Raw genomic sequence first — 17,400 nt, 5'->3', positions numbered from 1 at the left:
AATACTGACTTGCTGTTGTTGGATTTTTGACCAAACCTCAGTGTCTGCCCAACGTTATTTTACTAACGTCCACATAACGTTGAGGTCTAACATCATCAGACGTTAATATTTGGTTGGTTTTAGGTTGTGTTGGTAACTAACCATTAACTAACGTCTGTTCAACGTATTATCCCAACGTCAGTTTGACGTCAAATACTGACATGCTGTTGTCGGATATTTGACCAAACCTCAATGTCTGCCCAATGTTATTATGACAACATCCACACAACGTTGCAGTCTAACATCATTAGACGTAGATATTTGGTTGGTTTTAGGTTGTGTTGGTAACTAACCAATAACCAACGTATTTTCAACGTATTTTCCCAACGTAAGGTTGACGTTGAATACTGACATGCTGTTGTCGGATTTTTGACCAAACCTCAATGTCTGCCCAACGTTATTTTACTAACGTCCACATAACGTTGATGTCTAACATCATCAGACGTTGATATTTGGTTGGTTTTAGGTTGTGTTGGTAACTAGCCAATAACCAACGTCTGTTCAATGTGTTATCCCAACGTCAGTTTGACGTCGAATTCTGACATGCTGTTGTCAGATTTTTGACCAAACCTCAGTGTCTGCCCAACGTTATTATGAAAACGTCCACACAACATTGCAGTCTAACATCATTAGACGTTGATATTTGGTTGAATTTAGGTTGTGTTGGTAACTGACCAATAACCAACGTCTGTTCAACGTATTACCCCAACGTAAGGTTGACGTTGAATACTGACATGCTGTTGTCGGATTTTTGACCAAACCTCAATGTCTGCTCAACGTTATTTTACTAACGTCCACATAACGTTGATGTCTAACATCATCAGACGTTGATATTTGGTTAGTTTTAGGTTGTGTTGGTAACTGACCAATAACCAATGTCTGTTCAACGTATTATCCCAACGTCAGTTTGACGTCAAATACTGACATGCTGTTGTTGGATTTTTGACCAAACCTCAGTGTCTGCCCAACGTTATTTTACTAACGTCCACATAACGTTGATGTCTAACATCATCAGACGTTGATATTTGGTTGGTTTTAGGTTGTGTTGGTAACTAGCCAATAACCAACGTCTGTTCAATGTGTTATCCCAGCGTCAGTTTGACGTCGAATTCTGACATGCTGTTGTCAGATTTTTGACCAAACCTCAGTGTCTGCCCAACGTTATTATGAAAACGTCCACACAACATTGCAGTCTAACATCATTAGACGTTGATATTTGGTTGGTTTTAGGTTGTGTTGGTAACTGACCAATAACCAACGTCTGTTCAACGTATTACCCCAACGTAAGGTTGACGTTGAATACTGACATGCTGTTGTCGGATTTTTGACCAAACCTCAATGTCTGCTCAACGTTATTTTACTAACGTCCACATAACGTTGATGTCTAACATCATCAGACGTTGATATTTGGTTAGTTTTAGGTTGTGTTGGTAAGTAACCAATACCCAACGTCTGCTCAACGTATTATGCTAACGTCATATTGACGTAGAATACTGACATGCTGTTGTCAGGTATTGTGACCAAAACCCGATGTCTGCTTAACGTTGTTATGCTAACGTCCACACAATGTTAATTTCTAACATCATTAAACGTTGATATCTGGTTGGTTTTAAGTTGTGTTGGTAAAGAACCTATACCCAATGTCTGTTCAACGTATCATGCTAACGTCGTACTGACATAGAATACTGACATGCTGTTGTCCGGTATTGTGACCAAAACACAACGTCTGCTTAACGTTATTATGCTAATGTCCACACAATGCTACATTATAACATCATTAAACTTTTATATCTGGTTAGTTTTAAGTTGTGCTGGTAGTAACCTATTCCCAACGTCTGTTCAACGTATCATGCTAACGTCGTACTGACGTAGAATACTGACATACTGTTGTCGGGTATCGTGACCAAAACACAACGTCTGCTAAACGTTATAATGCTAATGTCCACACAATGTTACATTCTAACATCATTAAACGTTGATATCTGGTTAGTTTTAAATTGTGTTGGTAAGTAACCTATACCCAACGTCTGTTCAACGTATCATGCTAACGTCGTACTGATGTAGAATGCTGACATACTGTTGTCGGGTATCGTGACCAAAACACAAGGTCTGCTAAACGTTATTATGCTAACGTCCACACAATGTTACATTCTAACATCATGAAACGTTGATATCTGGTTAGTTTTAAGTTGTGTTGGTAAGTAACCAATACCCAACGTCTGTTCAACATATTATGCTAACGTCGTATTGACGTAGAATACTGACATGCTGATGTCAGGTATTGTGACCAAAACCCAACGTCTGCTAAATGTTATTATGCTAACGTCCACACAATGTTACATTCTAACATCATTAAACGTTGATATCTGGTTAGTTTTAAGTTGTGTTGGTAAGTAACCAATACCCAACGTCTACTCAACGTATTATGCTAACGTCATATTGATGTAGAATACTGACATGCTGTTGTCGGGTATTGTGACCAAACCCCAATGTCTGTTTAACGTTATTATGCTAACGTCCACACAATGTTAAATTCTAACATCATTAAACGTTGATAACTGGTTGGTTTTAAGTTGTGTTGGTAAGTAGCCTGTACCCAACGTCTGTTCAACGTATCATGCTAACGTCGTACTGACATAGAATACTGACATGCTGTTGTCCGGTATTGTGACCAAAACACAACGTCTGCTTAACGTTATTATGCTAACGTCCACACAATGCTACATTCTAACATCATTAAACTTTGATATCTGGTTAGTTTTAAGTTGTGTTGGTAGTAATATTCCCAATGTCTGTTCAACGTATCATGCTAACGTTGTGCTGACGTAGAATACTGACATACTGTTGTCGGGTATTGTGACCAAAACATAACGTCTGCTAAACGTTATTATGCCAATGTCCATACAATGTTAGATTTCTAACATCCTTAAACGTTGATATCTGGTTAGTTTTAAGTTGTGTTGGTAAGTAACCTATACCCAACGTCTGTTCAACGTATCATGCTAACGTCGTACTGACGTAGAATGCTGACATACTGTTGTCGGGTATCGTGACCAAAACACAAGGTCTGCTTAACGTTATTATGCTAACGTCCACACAATGTTACATCCTAACATCATGAAACGTTGATATCTGGTTAGTTTAAATTTGTGTTGGTAAGTAACCAATACCCAACGTCTGTTCAACATATCATGCTAACGTTGTACTGACGTAGAATACTGACATGCTGTTGTCGGGTATTGTGTCCAAAACCCAATGTCTGCTTAACATTACAATGTTAACAGCCACACATCAACGTTAGATCCTAACGCCATTAGATGTAGATTTGTTGTTGGTTTAAGTTGTGTTGGTGAATAACCAACATTCAACGTCTGTTCAACGTCTCTTGCTAACGTAACATTAACGTGGAATACTGACATTTTGTTGTTGGGTATTGTGACCAAAGCCCAACGTCTTCTTAACATTATAATCTTAACGTGCACACAACGTTAAATACTAACGCCATTATATATGCTGTTAAGCAACTGTAATCCAACATTTTCTTAACGTCTCATGCCAATGTCATATTGACGTAAATACCAATATTCAGTCGTCTTGTGTGGGTATTGTGACCAAAACCCAATGTCTGCTAAACTTCATAATGAAAAGATCCCCTCAACATTCAAACCTCATTAGATGTAGATATTTTGCTGGGTTAATGTGGCTGTTACTTAAACAAAATCCAACATAGTCTGACTGTAGAATATGGACAATAAGTACTGAAGGTTGTGACATAGAGTAATGATCTAGCATCTGTTTAAGCTGCAAAAGTCCAACCAGAGCAATTTGTAGCTGTTTCATCTGTGGTTCAACTATATTCTTCCAGATGAGCTACAGGGCCACCCCATGGCCCAGAAAAGTGTTTGTGCAGTTCTATAACCCTCAGCCTTTTCCAGATAACTGAATTTGACTTTCAGACAAATACCATCAAGTTGCTCCTGAGGCACATGCCAGCAGCCCACCTATAGTTAACCTGGGGCTGTATGTGAGACTGATTAGCTACAGGTTTCTTTGCCAGTGTGGATTTAGAGCCAAGGCAACATGGTTAAGGCCAGTTATACCTTTTTCCTTCCGCTTTAGCAGATGTTAGTTGTTGGTGATCAGCCAGCTGCATCTTAAAGGAATGCGACCGACAGTGAGGTAGGTAGACAGCCAATAATTTGCCCTTATGACCTTCCTTAGTTCCAGAGGGCAAATTCAGTTTCAGCTTCACACAGCTTATGGCTGCTCAAATGTTTTATGTTGAGCGCTTGGGGTGGGTGGACTGTCGGGGTCCACCCCTACAGTGTCTTGCTCAGGACACTTCGCCCCGTCCAGGGCCTTTGAGGCAAACCGGGGACCTTCTGATTATCTAACCAGTAACCTATGCTGCCCTAAATAATAAACCCATATGAAAAGAAATGCATCAATACATTACAATGCATAGACACCGGCCTACCTCAAAACCAGGGTCTTCCTAAGTTGTGACATATGGAGCAAGAGTGTGTGACTGTGACACCGTTTATCATCCACACCACTATGTATGTACTACTGGGTGGACGGAAGGGCGGACAGATGGACAGACAGACAGACAGACAGACAGACAGACAGACAGACAGACAGACAGACAGACAGACAGACACTTTTTGTTACCCTTTCAGCCTAAATGCCTGACTGTACCTCATGCTGTTTAAATTTCTGACTTATAAAGTAATCAATCAATCAATCAATCACAAAAAGTAAAATAATTGTTTGCCCTGATATGTAGTGGAGTAAAATAATAAAGTATCAAAAGATAGTGTGGGAGCCAAGTTTGAATATTGTGTTTATTATATTAATAACTGCTTATTTTGTGATTTGTATTTTTGCCTAAACAGTTCATGTATATCGAAGTATATGATTGTTAAATAAGCTAAGTTAAAAAGGTTTAAATAAGTCAATAATTTGTTTAATTCATGATGAGGTTCTGTAGGTTAAAAACAATGCTGTTACTGTAGCTTTAAGAAGAGAGCTCAGGTTGTGTAACTGAGAATTTGATTGAGATTGCTAACACCTGAGTGTGCCCAGGGCAGTGCTGATTAAGATTTCTATCACTTGTGTGTGCAGGGCTGTGCAGATTCAGTTGATGCTCAAGACAAGGTCAGAGCGACACAGTTTTTTGACCGTAGTATATCTTTTTGTTTGAGAACTTGCTTTTAGATCACTTCTGTAACCAGGGAACACATTTTTTTGAATAAATCTTTTTGTGATTCTTTTTACATCGAAGTCCTGTGAAGTTTTTCTGCTCAAGGGAATATACACGAGTATAGAAACGTGCCTCTGAGATTCAACCACTCACAGATAGAAACACACACATGAATTTAAAAAAATACAACATCATTAAACGTTGATATCTGGTTAGTTTTAAGTTGTGTTGGTAATTAACCAATACCCAACGTCTGCACAACAATACATTTCAAACTAGATTGTCAAATGTCTCCTCAAATCACTGAGCAGTAGAGCAACGTTCTGCTCTTTCATTGGACGACTCATTGGACTTGTGGGTGGGACCACAGTTGTATAACACCAGACTGGGCGGGGCAACAGTAACTGCTCCAGCAGCCTGCAGTTTGAATTAAGAGGGAGAGAAGACAGGAAGAGATACTTGTTTGTGCATGGAGATGTTTTTTTGAGAATCCCAGGACTTCTAGAATCACAATCTTTTGCACAGGTGAGTTAATAATTAATTTCCTTCTAACTTGAAATGAAATATTTGACTTTTTTTAAAATAAAGTTCTACATTCTGTTTATGACCGAGTGAGGTGATTTCTTCATGTGCAAATCAGTCATGCTTTGTTTTTTTGTTTTTTGTTTTCTTTTCCTTTTCTTTGCATGTTTTTGAAACAACTGGCATTGTTTGAATAAATCCTTTGCCCAAAATGATTACAGTACCTGCCTTTTGTGGCAAACAGTGGAAACTAGAAAGAGGCTATAGGCCTACTGCATTAACTAGATGGACTGATCCCCACTGCTTTGTGTTGGTGGCTTGGTGCTGCTGAGTTAAACATTTAAATTGCAGCTTTTAAAGATAATGTCTTATTTTAGGGGAAGTTCTGTTGTTCATGATTCATGTTTTCAGTTGGGAATGTGTGTTATTGAAGGGTAAAGCTCACATGCCTCACAGCTATTTTTGTGTGAGACAGTGCAGTGTAACAAAAAATCAGGCATAAGGGTTGGTTGCATTTGAATACTCTTTTTATTGTGTAGCCTTTATCATAGTTTTAATAATTATATTAGCTTGTAAGACATTATGTTCAGTCTAATATTGGCCAAGCCTAACAGTAAAGCCCACCTAAAAAAAATAAACATAATAGAGGAATGTAAACACTATGTTGAAGATTGATTGGTAAGTAACCAATCCCCAACGTCTGTTCAACGTATCATGCTAACGTCATATTGACATAGAATACTGACATGCTGTTGTCAGGTATTGTAACCAAAACCCAACGTCTGCTTAGCGTCATTATGCTAACGTTCACACAATGTCAAAATCTAACATCATTAAACGTTGTTTTTTTGTTGGATTTTAGTTTATTCGTCATGTCCCTGGTGTTTAAAGACCTTAAGAGGTGTAAAGATAGAATAATATCTTAGCTGTTCACTTAATATGGCATTTTCCTTCCTGTGACTTTTACCATACTCTCAGGTTGTCATGGTTGGAGACACAGGAGGTAATTCATTGGATGATGCACCCAGAAGAATGATGCCGTTCCTCATGTCACATGAATTGACACTCCAGTACAACCTCTGTTGACATCATGGCAAGAATAAGTCCCCGGGGCCTGTGTCTTTTTGACGTTGCATATGGTAAGTTAAACATTTTAATTGCCCGATGTAACTTTTCCTTGACCTTTCCGTTATCTTTCTAATTTAAATTTTACAAGGAGTGCTACAAAATGTTGATTATTTTTATATACGTTGGCAGTTATGCCTAAGTTCAAGAGTTTGGAATCACTGTCTTTATGCTAACGTCCATACAATGTCAAATTCCAACATTATTAAACGTTGTTTTTTTGTTGGATTTTAGTTGTGTTGGTGAGTAACCAATACCCAACATCTGTTCAAGGTATCATGCTGTCATTTTGACATAGAATACTGACATGCTGTTGTCAGGTATTGTAACCAAAACCCAACGTCTGCTTAACCTCATTATGCAAACAACCACACAATGTTAAATTATAACATCATTAAACACAATTTTTTTGTTGGATTTTAGTTGTGTTGGTGAGTAACCAACATCTGTTCAACGTATCATGCTAACGTCAAATTGACAAAGAATACCGACATTCTGTTGTCGGATATTGTGATCAAAGCCCAATGTCTGCTTAAAGGTAGGGTAAGTGATATTTTTTGGTTAAAACAAAAAGTATTTTGCTAAAAGGTTAAAATACTATATTCTGATAGTAATCATTGCTATAGAGTGTTTTTTCAGTAACAGATGTCTCCCTGTCTCTCCAGCTCTTTAATAAACAGAAAATACATTTTTCGGTAGGTGTCAAAATCTCAGCCAATCAGGAGAAAGTACAAATTTTTAAGCTTAATTTGTATAGTGTTCCAGTTCCAATTTTGCATGCTCATTTCTTAGTGTCATCACTTCCAATTTCACTTGTTTAATCTGTATCCTGATTGAGTTCTCTGTCCTGGTTGGATAAAATTGGAAATGAAACTGAAACTGAAACGAAAATGCATTTTCTGTTTAATAAAGAGCTGGAGAGACAAGGAGACTCCTAATACTGAACAAACACTCTATAGCAATGAGTACTATCAGAATATAGAGCTATTTAACAATTATTTTAACCAACGCAAATCACTTACCCTACCTTTAACGTTATGATACACAACGTTAAATTCTAACGCCATTAGACGTTGATATTTTGTTGGTTTTAATTTGTGCTGTTAAGCAACTATAATCCAACGTTTTCTCAAAGTTTTTTTTCCATTTCTGAGGAATGTAAACACTATGTTAAAGATCTATTGGTAAACCATCTTAAGTTGAAATATTGAAGTAGGTCCTGTGCAGTTGAATGGCCGAAGAACAGAGTGAAGAACAGTTAGTATTTTGCATTAACCGATACTTGATATACAGTAGCTGATAATGAAGTAGGTGTAGGTTTGATAGCTGTCGTTTTTGCTGCTGTTCCAGCCCATATTGAATTTAAATGTCCACAGACATTTCGGAAGGCAGAGATAGCCTATCTGATAATCAGTTTTTTCAAGACTTCATTTTCTTCTTAATTACTATTGTTATATTAATATGTATGTCCAAGCATCCAAGTATAATCAACATAGCATCTGCCTTCCACAGCACATCATTTGACACCACTGTAAAGGTACTTCAGCTTCCAAACACCCGTGATCCAGACTTGGTGAGCCTCCACCAAGTCCGAAGTAAGTATAATATCAGGGCGTTAATTTGAGGGGTAATATGTCCTTAAATTGGTTGGAATTTAAAAAAATATATTGAATTAGATGATTCAGCTTTCCCACGGTAATGACTTTCCTGGAACATTTTTAATTGAGTTATAAATTCACCCTGATGATTTTTTGACACAGTTAAACAAAACAGGCACAGATAAACTAGAAAACATTAGTCTACAGTCAGCTGTGTAATGAAAAAGCAGTCTTATAGTGTTAATATTGAAAGGGCAGGGATGTGAAGTTTCACTCAACCAACGATTCGATATAATTCACCATACTGGGTTCACAATACAATTTCTTCTTGGGTTTTCTCTGAAGTAGTTGTGCCATGGCATGAGGCCATTGTGAGAGGAAGTCTCTATCTTGCGTCAAGTATATTTTTCATTCATAATGTGTTGTGTATTTCTTATTTTCATGCTAGATGGGAGACATCAAGAGGTGGAAGGTCCTCTCAAGTAGAATACATCGGGTGAGTACCTCCACACTGAACTTCACTATTATTTCACAATAAAGCAACATCATTTTGATTTAAAACAAGTTTGATTTTTCACCGCTACTAAAGGCATCAGGCAAACGGCTATAAAAATGAGGCATCATCTACAGTATATGAATAGTTTTGATGCGATAGCATCAATATATTCTAAAGAAGTATTTGTATAATTTATTCGTCATGTCCCTGGTGTTTAAAGACCTTAAGAGGTGTAAAGATAGAATAATATCTTAGCTGTTCACTTAATATGGCATTTTCCTTCCTGTGACTTTTACCATACTCTCAGGTTGTCATGGTTGGAGACACAGGAGGTAATTCATTGGATGATGCACCCAGAAGAATGATGCCGTTCCTCATGTCACATGAATTGACACTCCAGTACAACCTCTGTTGACATCATGGCAAGAATAAGTCCCCGGGGCCTGTGTCTTTTTGACGTTGCATATGGTAAGTTAAACATTTTAATTGCCCGATGTAACTTTTCCTTGACCTTTTCCATTATCTTTCTAATTTAAATTTTACAAGGAGTGCTACAAAATGTTGATTATTTTTATATACGTTGGCAGTTATGCCTAAGTTCAAGAGTTTGGAATCACTGTGAAAATTAAGTAAGTAGGCCTACAGCCAAGACATTGATGATAATAATTATAGTAATAACTTCTTCAACATTTCTGTTTACTAAATAATCCACCAAGTGCAGCAATATCTTTAAAGACCTTAGGCATTCTACATGTCATATTCTCTAGATATCCAGGTCAAATTTCACCCCATATTTTCAGTAGAATTTGCCGTACTTTGAGACTGGTTTGTATAAAACTTCTCATGAACCTTACGGTATAGCTGTTCCCAACATAGGATTTAGATCAAGCAATTGTGATGGCCATTCAGAGACAGAACTCATATCTGCAAACTATCATTTCAAAAGCATAATTTCTCACTGATTCCAAACTTTTGAACAGATATCTGTCAGTCAATAAAGATGTTTCATAATGTAAAAATCAAGCTAGAGTTATTAAAATAGCTTATTTCTGTCATTTATCTTTAGGGGAACTAAAGAAGAATGCAATCTTCAATGCTGATGACACACAACTGTACATAAAAACCAAGCAATCATCATCCTCATCATCACTACCGCCCTTATCCATTCTCACTACCTGCCTGGAGGAGATGAAGGCGTGGATGAGTAACAACTTTCTGCAGCTAAACAGTTCCAAAACCGAAGTAATTCTTATAGGCACCCCACACCAGATAAAAACATCCCCCTTAACCAGCATCACCTTCTCCGGACAGGACCTCCCCCTCTCACCAGTTGTCACAAACCCGGGAGTAAAAATAGACCCTCACCTTAACTTTGAGGCCCACGTCAAATACCTATGCAAAACATCCTTCTTTCAGCTCAGAAACATTTCAAAACTCCGTCCCACACTCACGCTAGCAGATTCAGAAAAGCTCGTCCACGCCTTTGTCTCCTCCAGGTTGAACTATTGCAACGCACTTCTCATCGGGATCCCTAGCAAGAGCCTTCAAAGGCTCCAGTATATTCAGAACAGCGCTGCTAGGGTCCTGATGAGAGTGCGCAAACATGAGCACATCACACCCATCCTCCGTTCACTCCACTGGCTTCCCGTTGCTTTCCGGACCCAATACAAAATATCCCTGTTGACACATCAGTGCATCCATGGCAACGCTCCCTCATACCTCAAGGACCTAGTCTCCCTACAACCCTCGACCCGCAACCTCCGCTCTTCAAACACCAACCTCCTCAACATCCGCAAGGCCAATCTACACACCATGGCCGACCGGGCTTTCTGCTCGGTCGCCCCCCGAACTGTGGAACGCCCTCCCTGTCCACTTGAGAGCACCACAGTCGGTCGACTGCTTTAAGAGAGGATTAAAGACCTACCTTTTTAGCAAAGCATTTTTTTAGCTGGTTTTACCTCTAGGCTTTATGCCCCCATTTAATTGTTTTGTTTCAGTTTCTTGTGAGATGTTTGATTTTATGCATTTGCCTTATGTAAGCACTTTGAGATTTCTTGTAAATGTAAAGTGCGTTATAAATAAAATCCATTAATATTATTATTATTACCCTTATTATTTTCACATTTGTTAAAACTAATGTTGGATTGACATTTTATTCTCAACTAAAATACAACGTGATTCCAACGTTAGAAATATGTCATATTTTGATTGTACTCTTAACGTTAGAGTTGACGTTGAGCCAATGTTGTACTATGACGTCAACCCGATTTAAATTTTCTGCAACTTGTATCCAACGTTGGAGCCCAACGTTGGATACAAGTTGTATTTTAGTTGAAAATGGAAATCTGATTGATGTCATAACCCAATATTTGTTTGATGTCAAACTCGGATGTTATTTTGCCATTGAATTTAAGTTGGGCTCTAATGCTGGATACAAGTTGTATTTTAGTTGAAAATGAAAATCTGATTGACGTCATAACCTAATGTTGGTTTGACGTCAAACTCTGATGTTATTTAGACATTGAATTTAAGTTGAGATCTAACGTTGGATACAAGTTGTATTTTAGTTGAAAATGAAAATCTGATTGGCGTCATAACCCAACGTTGGTTTGATGTCAAACTCTGATGTTACTTAGACATTGAATTAACGCTGTGATCTAACGTTGGATACAAGTTGTATTTTAGTTGAAAATGAAAGTTTGATTGACGTCAAAACCAGACGTTGGTTTGACGTCAAACTCTGATGTTAGTTAGACATTGAATTAATGTTGGCCTCTAACGTTGGATGACGGTTGTGGGTTAGTTGAAAATGAAAGTTTGATTGACGTCATAACCCAACGTTGGTTTGTCGTCAAACTCTGATGTTAGTTAGACATTGAATTAATGTTGGCCTCTACCGTTGGATGACTGTTGTGGGGTAGTTGAAAATGAAAGTTTGATTGACGTCATAACCCAACGTTGGTTTGACGTCAAGTTCTGATGTTAGTTAGACATTGAATTAATGTTGGCCTCTAACGTTGGATGACGGTTGTGGGGTAGTTGAAAATGAAAGTTTGATTGACGTCAAAACCAGACGTTGGTTTGACGTCAAACTCTGATGTTAGTTAGACATTGAATTAATGTTGGCCTCTAACGTTGGATGACGGTTGTGGGTTAGTTGAAAATGAAAGTTTGACTGACGTCATAACCCAACGTTGGTTTGACATCAAACTCTGATGTTAGTTAGACATTGAATTAATGTTGGCCTCTAACGTTGGATACAAGTTGTATTTTAGTTGAAAATGAAAGTTTGATTGACGTCAAAACCAGACGTTGGTTTGACGACAAACTCTGATGTTAGTTAGACATTGAATTAATGTTGGCCTCTAACGTTGGATGACTGTTGTGGGTTAGTTGAAAATGAAAGTTTGATTGACGTCATAACCCAACGTTGGTTTGACGTCAAACTCTGATGTTAGTTAGACATTGAATTAATGTTGGCCTCTAACGTTGGATGACTGTTGTGGGGTAGTTGAAAATGAAAGTTTGATTGACGTCATAACCCAACGTTGGTTTGACGTCAAACTCTGATGTTAGTTAGACATTGAGTTAATGTTGGCCTCTAACGTTGGATGACTGTTGTGGGGTAGTTGAAAATGAAAGTTTGATTGACGTCATAACCCAACGTTGGTTCGACGTTAAACTCTGATGTTATTTAGACATTGAATTAATGTTGGCCTCTAACGTTGGATGACTGTTGTGGGGTAGTTGAAAATGAAAGTTTGATTGACGTCATAACCCAACGTTGGTTTGACGTCAAACTCTGATGTTAGTTAGACATTGAATTAATGTTAGGATTCAACGTTGGAGTCCAACCAAAATCCAAGGTCTAAATAACGTCAGAGGTTGACGTCAAACCAACGTTGGGTAATGACGTCTAACAAACTTTCATTTTCAACTACCCCACAACGGTCATCCAACGTTGGAGTTCAACGTTGTTCTAACGTCATATTGACGTCCTGTGCCAGCTGGGAAGCGTATTTAAATGTGAATTACAAAAAACGTATGGTGATTGTTTTGCTTGTAAATGTATTGATATTCATTTTGACAACACAAAATCTCTCTCAAAAAATGTCATTCATACATGCATCTAACATATGAGACAAGTATCCGTGCATTACGACACATTACAGTTTTTCACAATTGTTAACACACTCCCTTATCTGCATTAGACTCTGACTTTCCTTCTTTACACTCTGATGTCAATTACATTATCACCTTGTTGTCCAAACTCTACACACGATGTTCAGTTGTTGCACACACTTCTCACATAAAATCTCAAAGAATTAATCTACAACACACCTTGTTGTCCAAACTCTACACACAATGTTCAGTTGTTGCACACACTTCTCACGTAAAATCTCAAAGCATCAACCTACGACGCACAAATAGTCAAATCTCTAAACATTCAGGTCTGGTGAGCAATTTGCACCACCGGGCTGCTCCAGTGCGTGAGTGGTTCCAGGACCACCCACATTTTTCCGTTCTTTACCTTCGACCTTATTCTCCTTTCCTGAATCCCATTGAGAAGTTCTTTTGAGCTTGGAGGTGGAAGGTAAATGAACGGAACCCACAGAGCCGGGTCCCACTGCTCCAGGCCATGGAGGAGGCTTGTGGCGACGTCACTGTTAGGGTGTGAATCTTCTGCTATCTCACGATTCGATTCGATTCTGATTCTTGGGGTCACGATTCCGATTATTTTCCGATTTTTTCAAAACAAACGATTCTCGATTAGTAAAATGTTTTTTTTCCAATTCAAAGTCGAAAAATTTCATTATACAAAAATTGTGAAAATCGATTGCAGCCCTAGTCACTGTTGAGGTCTGTCAGGGCTTCATGCGCCACTCGAGGCGTTTCTTCCAACGCTGCTTGGACAGGGAGAACATTGCCTATGATGTGGATGAGGCCCTCTGGCCAGACATGAACCGGAGGCATGATGCCTAAATCATGTAGAGAAATAAAACATTTTTGGCTGCATATTTGTGTTTTGTTTTATGTTTGACTATGAACAAAGTAGGCCTACACTGAGTCATTTTACAAAAGGAAAAATGGCTCATTCTCCAGAGTGATTGTCATTCATATGGTGTGTTCCATTTATATGATTGTGTTTTCAATTTTGCCCTGCAGTGTGCTGTAAATGCTTGGTAGTGTGCAGCACATGCTTAGTTGTGTGTACTGTAATGAATGGTATGTGTGTGTCATTTGAAAATATGGCTGTGTGTACCAAATTAAAACACGAGTTCCATTTTGTGAACAGTTAAGAGATTTGATGGCAAAGAGTCATCTTGCGAAGGGAGTGTAGGGTTTAGCATTTTGTGTATGAGGTTTTCAGTTTTGTGTGTGCAGTTTTGAGAAAGCCGTTATTGTTTTGAGAAACGTGTGTTAACAATTGTGAAAAACTGTAATGCATTGAAGTCAGGAGTTTCACATTCCCACCAGTGTCTTATCTTTGAGGACAGGACAAGCCCACAGAGCTTATAGCCGAACAGTATACAGATAATGGATTAGCTGTACAGTGTAAAGATAATCAATGGATTTCAGTAAGAAGGAAATGGAAAGTGCACATACAGTAATGCAGGGGATCTTCAATGTTTTCAGCCCAAGGACCCCCCTAGCTGAGAGAGAGATAAAGCAGGGACCCCCACTGCATCCACAAGCTCACAAGCTTTCGCAAATCAGACTAAGTGTTTGCCTATATAATGAAAAACAGGGAGGCCAGGTTGAAAGTGGTTACTTTACATGTTTTAGGTACTTTTACTTCACTAAAGTATTTTAAATTTTCAATACTTTTACTTCTACTCCACTACATCTCAGAGGTAAATATTTTACTTTGACTCCACTACAATTATCTTAAAACTTTAGTCACCAGTTACTTTGTAGATTTTGATTATTATTACAAAACATGCATTAACCACTTCAGCCCTATATCCAGTACATTTGGCCATTTGAAAATAGCCGATCTACAAGCTCACAATGTGTCGCATCGCGACACATTGTGAGCTTGTAGATCGGCTATTTTCAAAAGATTTGTAGACATTTTACACACCAGAAAACTTGTGAAATGGGACATTCCACGTAATGAGTACTTTCTACTTCTGATACTTTAAGTACATTTTGATACCAATACTTTTGTACCTTTACTCAAGTAATTGTTTTATTCCGAAAAAAAAAAGTAAAAAAAATCCTCAAAAGTTAAGTACAGTACTTGAGTAAATGTACTTAGTTACTTTACACCACTGATGGGCAGCAATACACGCACTCAACAGCACCTCATATGAGTCACCAAAAAGTGATATGCCTCTTAGCGTTTCAGAGAGATTTTTTTGAAGGTTTGAACAACTATTCATTTTCAAGTGCAAGCCCCATTGTCTCATGCTGTAGTAGTAGACTGGCTTTTGGTTGCACATGTTTGAACGTTATCTGATTTGATAGTTTGTTAGTTTGTTTGCCTTTGTAATCGCAATTTCAAAATTACTCAATAATTTGTGCAGAAAGTCATGTTCGCATCTATCTGCCTGTCATGCTGTCTATCGTACTGTGTTTCTTTGAGAATTAATCATCTGTTGTGATCATTTGTGTAGGCTAATGAAAACCGTACAATGATTGTCCATATTGTAGCCTATTTTATTCACGTTTCTGTTATCTTGAATTATGGTAGCTCCTTCTCAATAGACATATTGGCCCACGTCTCACCCAAAACGACCCACCCAAAACGAAAATCCTGGCTACGCCACTACAATGGTGGCACAGGTAAACACATAATTAGATCCTAGGAACAGAGCATCCGTTCCTAACGTGCGTGTGCCAGCCCAAGATCGTGTTAAGCCCAATTCTACAAATGACTTGAAAATCAGTTCTCACATTTTCAAGATAAAAAAAAAATAATCAAATGTAGCAGATTACAAGCTCGCAGCGCGGCAGAAAGTGACGTGCTGTGGCTTGTATATCTGCTAATTTTGAATAGCAAACGCTAAAATGTCCCGGTTTTATGGGTTAAAGGATGATGAACCTCTAATAGAACTCTCACAGTTTAATCCAAGTGCCATATGCTCAGTCATTATGCTCAGAACTTCAAAAACACATTTTCACTCAAACTATTGTTGCTTTTCCAGATAAACACAGGCATGAGGAGCGTGTGCCTCGGTGAGCGTGGGAATTAGAACTTGGCTCACCCAAAGTCAGAGAGAAACTGTCGTTAGAATCCTCATCACTTCACAGAGCTTGAAGTTCTCTCTCCCTCTCTCTCTATGTGTGTGTGTGTGTGTGTGTGTGTGTGTGTGTGTGTGTGTGTGTGTGTGTGTGTGTGTGTGTGTGTGTGTGTGTGTGTGTGTGTGTGTGTGTGTGTGTGTGTGTGTGTGTTCGTGTGTTCGTGTGTGTGTGTGTGTGTGTGTGTGTGCGTGTGCTCGTGTGTGCGTGCTCGTGCACGTCCATAATGTGTTGTGGAGGACATAAGCAGGTCATACAGACACATGCAGCAGACCCAGAGGATTAATTTAACGAGCTGTCCTACACAGCCCCTCGTTAACACCATCATGCCCAATCTCCGTTCCACTGCTGCCTGCCGTAACTAATTGACTTATTCTGCAGGCCTAAGCAGTAGTGAACGCTCTCATATTTCATATTCATCTTTTTTTCTTGAAAAGCGCTGCATCAGTGGATCTTGCATCAAGAAACCACATGTTATATTTTGAATAAGATAGATCGATAGATAGATACTTTCATTGATCCCGCAGGGGAAATTCAGGTGCCAGAGACAGGACAGCAGTAAAAGTTACACAGATACAGAGCATAGAAGTAACAACAGGTACAGAAAAGTACAGAAGACACCCTCAAACAAAATAAATGTTACAGTACATGTGGAAAATCAGTCACATTCAAAAAGGAGCGCTCTTTTTCCGGCGGGCGCGAGACGGAGGGAGCGGGAGGCTTCAAAAAAGCGGCGCTCCCCCCCTGGACCGTTCAACCCGCGGCCGCACCGTCTGCGGCCGGCTAAAAGTCGAATGTCAACCGGCCGCCGAACGGGGCGCCCTCTTCCGGCCCCGGGAGACGAAACGGGACGCGTTAGGGACCCCGAGGAGTCCTGTCAGCTTAGCGGTTTAGTCAGCTTAGCGGTTTAGCTTCGCCACCAAATTCTCATGGGAAACGGCACAAATTATTCATTAAATTGTATCTCATGTAAGTTTAAGAACTCTCACCAGTTCAACAGTCGAAACAATGTGTAGGCCTACTACATATAACCATATAAAATAGACAGATTTATATCACTTTAATATCCACTCCTATGCGGGAGGTCTTTCATGATTAAAATGGTATGACTTAATGAATGCATCAGTATCTTCTTCCATACCTTGTTTCTTCAAATATATTTCTTGCTCTAC

The 17,400-nt window shown here is 38.8% G+C and overlaps 1 long non-coding RNA gene across 1 annotated transcript; it reads left to right on the top strand.

The window, feature by feature from the left end:
• The first annotated feature begins 5,656 nt into the window (after window positions 1–5,656).
• On the top strand, window positions 5,657–10,126 carry LOC308101150. Its single transcript, XR_013934492.1, has 5 exons — window positions 5,657–5,767; window positions 8,436–8,484; window positions 8,936–8,983; window positions 9,291–9,451; window positions 10,050–10,126. It is a non-coding gene; the product is annotated as an uncharacterized lncRNA (long non-coding RNA).
• The last annotated feature ends 7,274 nt before the right edge of the window (window positions 10,127–17,400 follow it).

Source organism: Gymnoscopelus braueri (assembly GCF_963280865.1).
Source record: "Gymnoscopelus braueri genome assembly, chromosome: 15".
Taxonomy (NCBI): domain Eukaryota; kingdom Metazoa; phylum Chordata; class Actinopteri; order Myctophiformes; family Myctophidae; genus Gymnoscopelus; species Gymnoscopelus braueri.
This window is presented reverse-complemented; position numbering and strand designations above follow the sequence as displayed.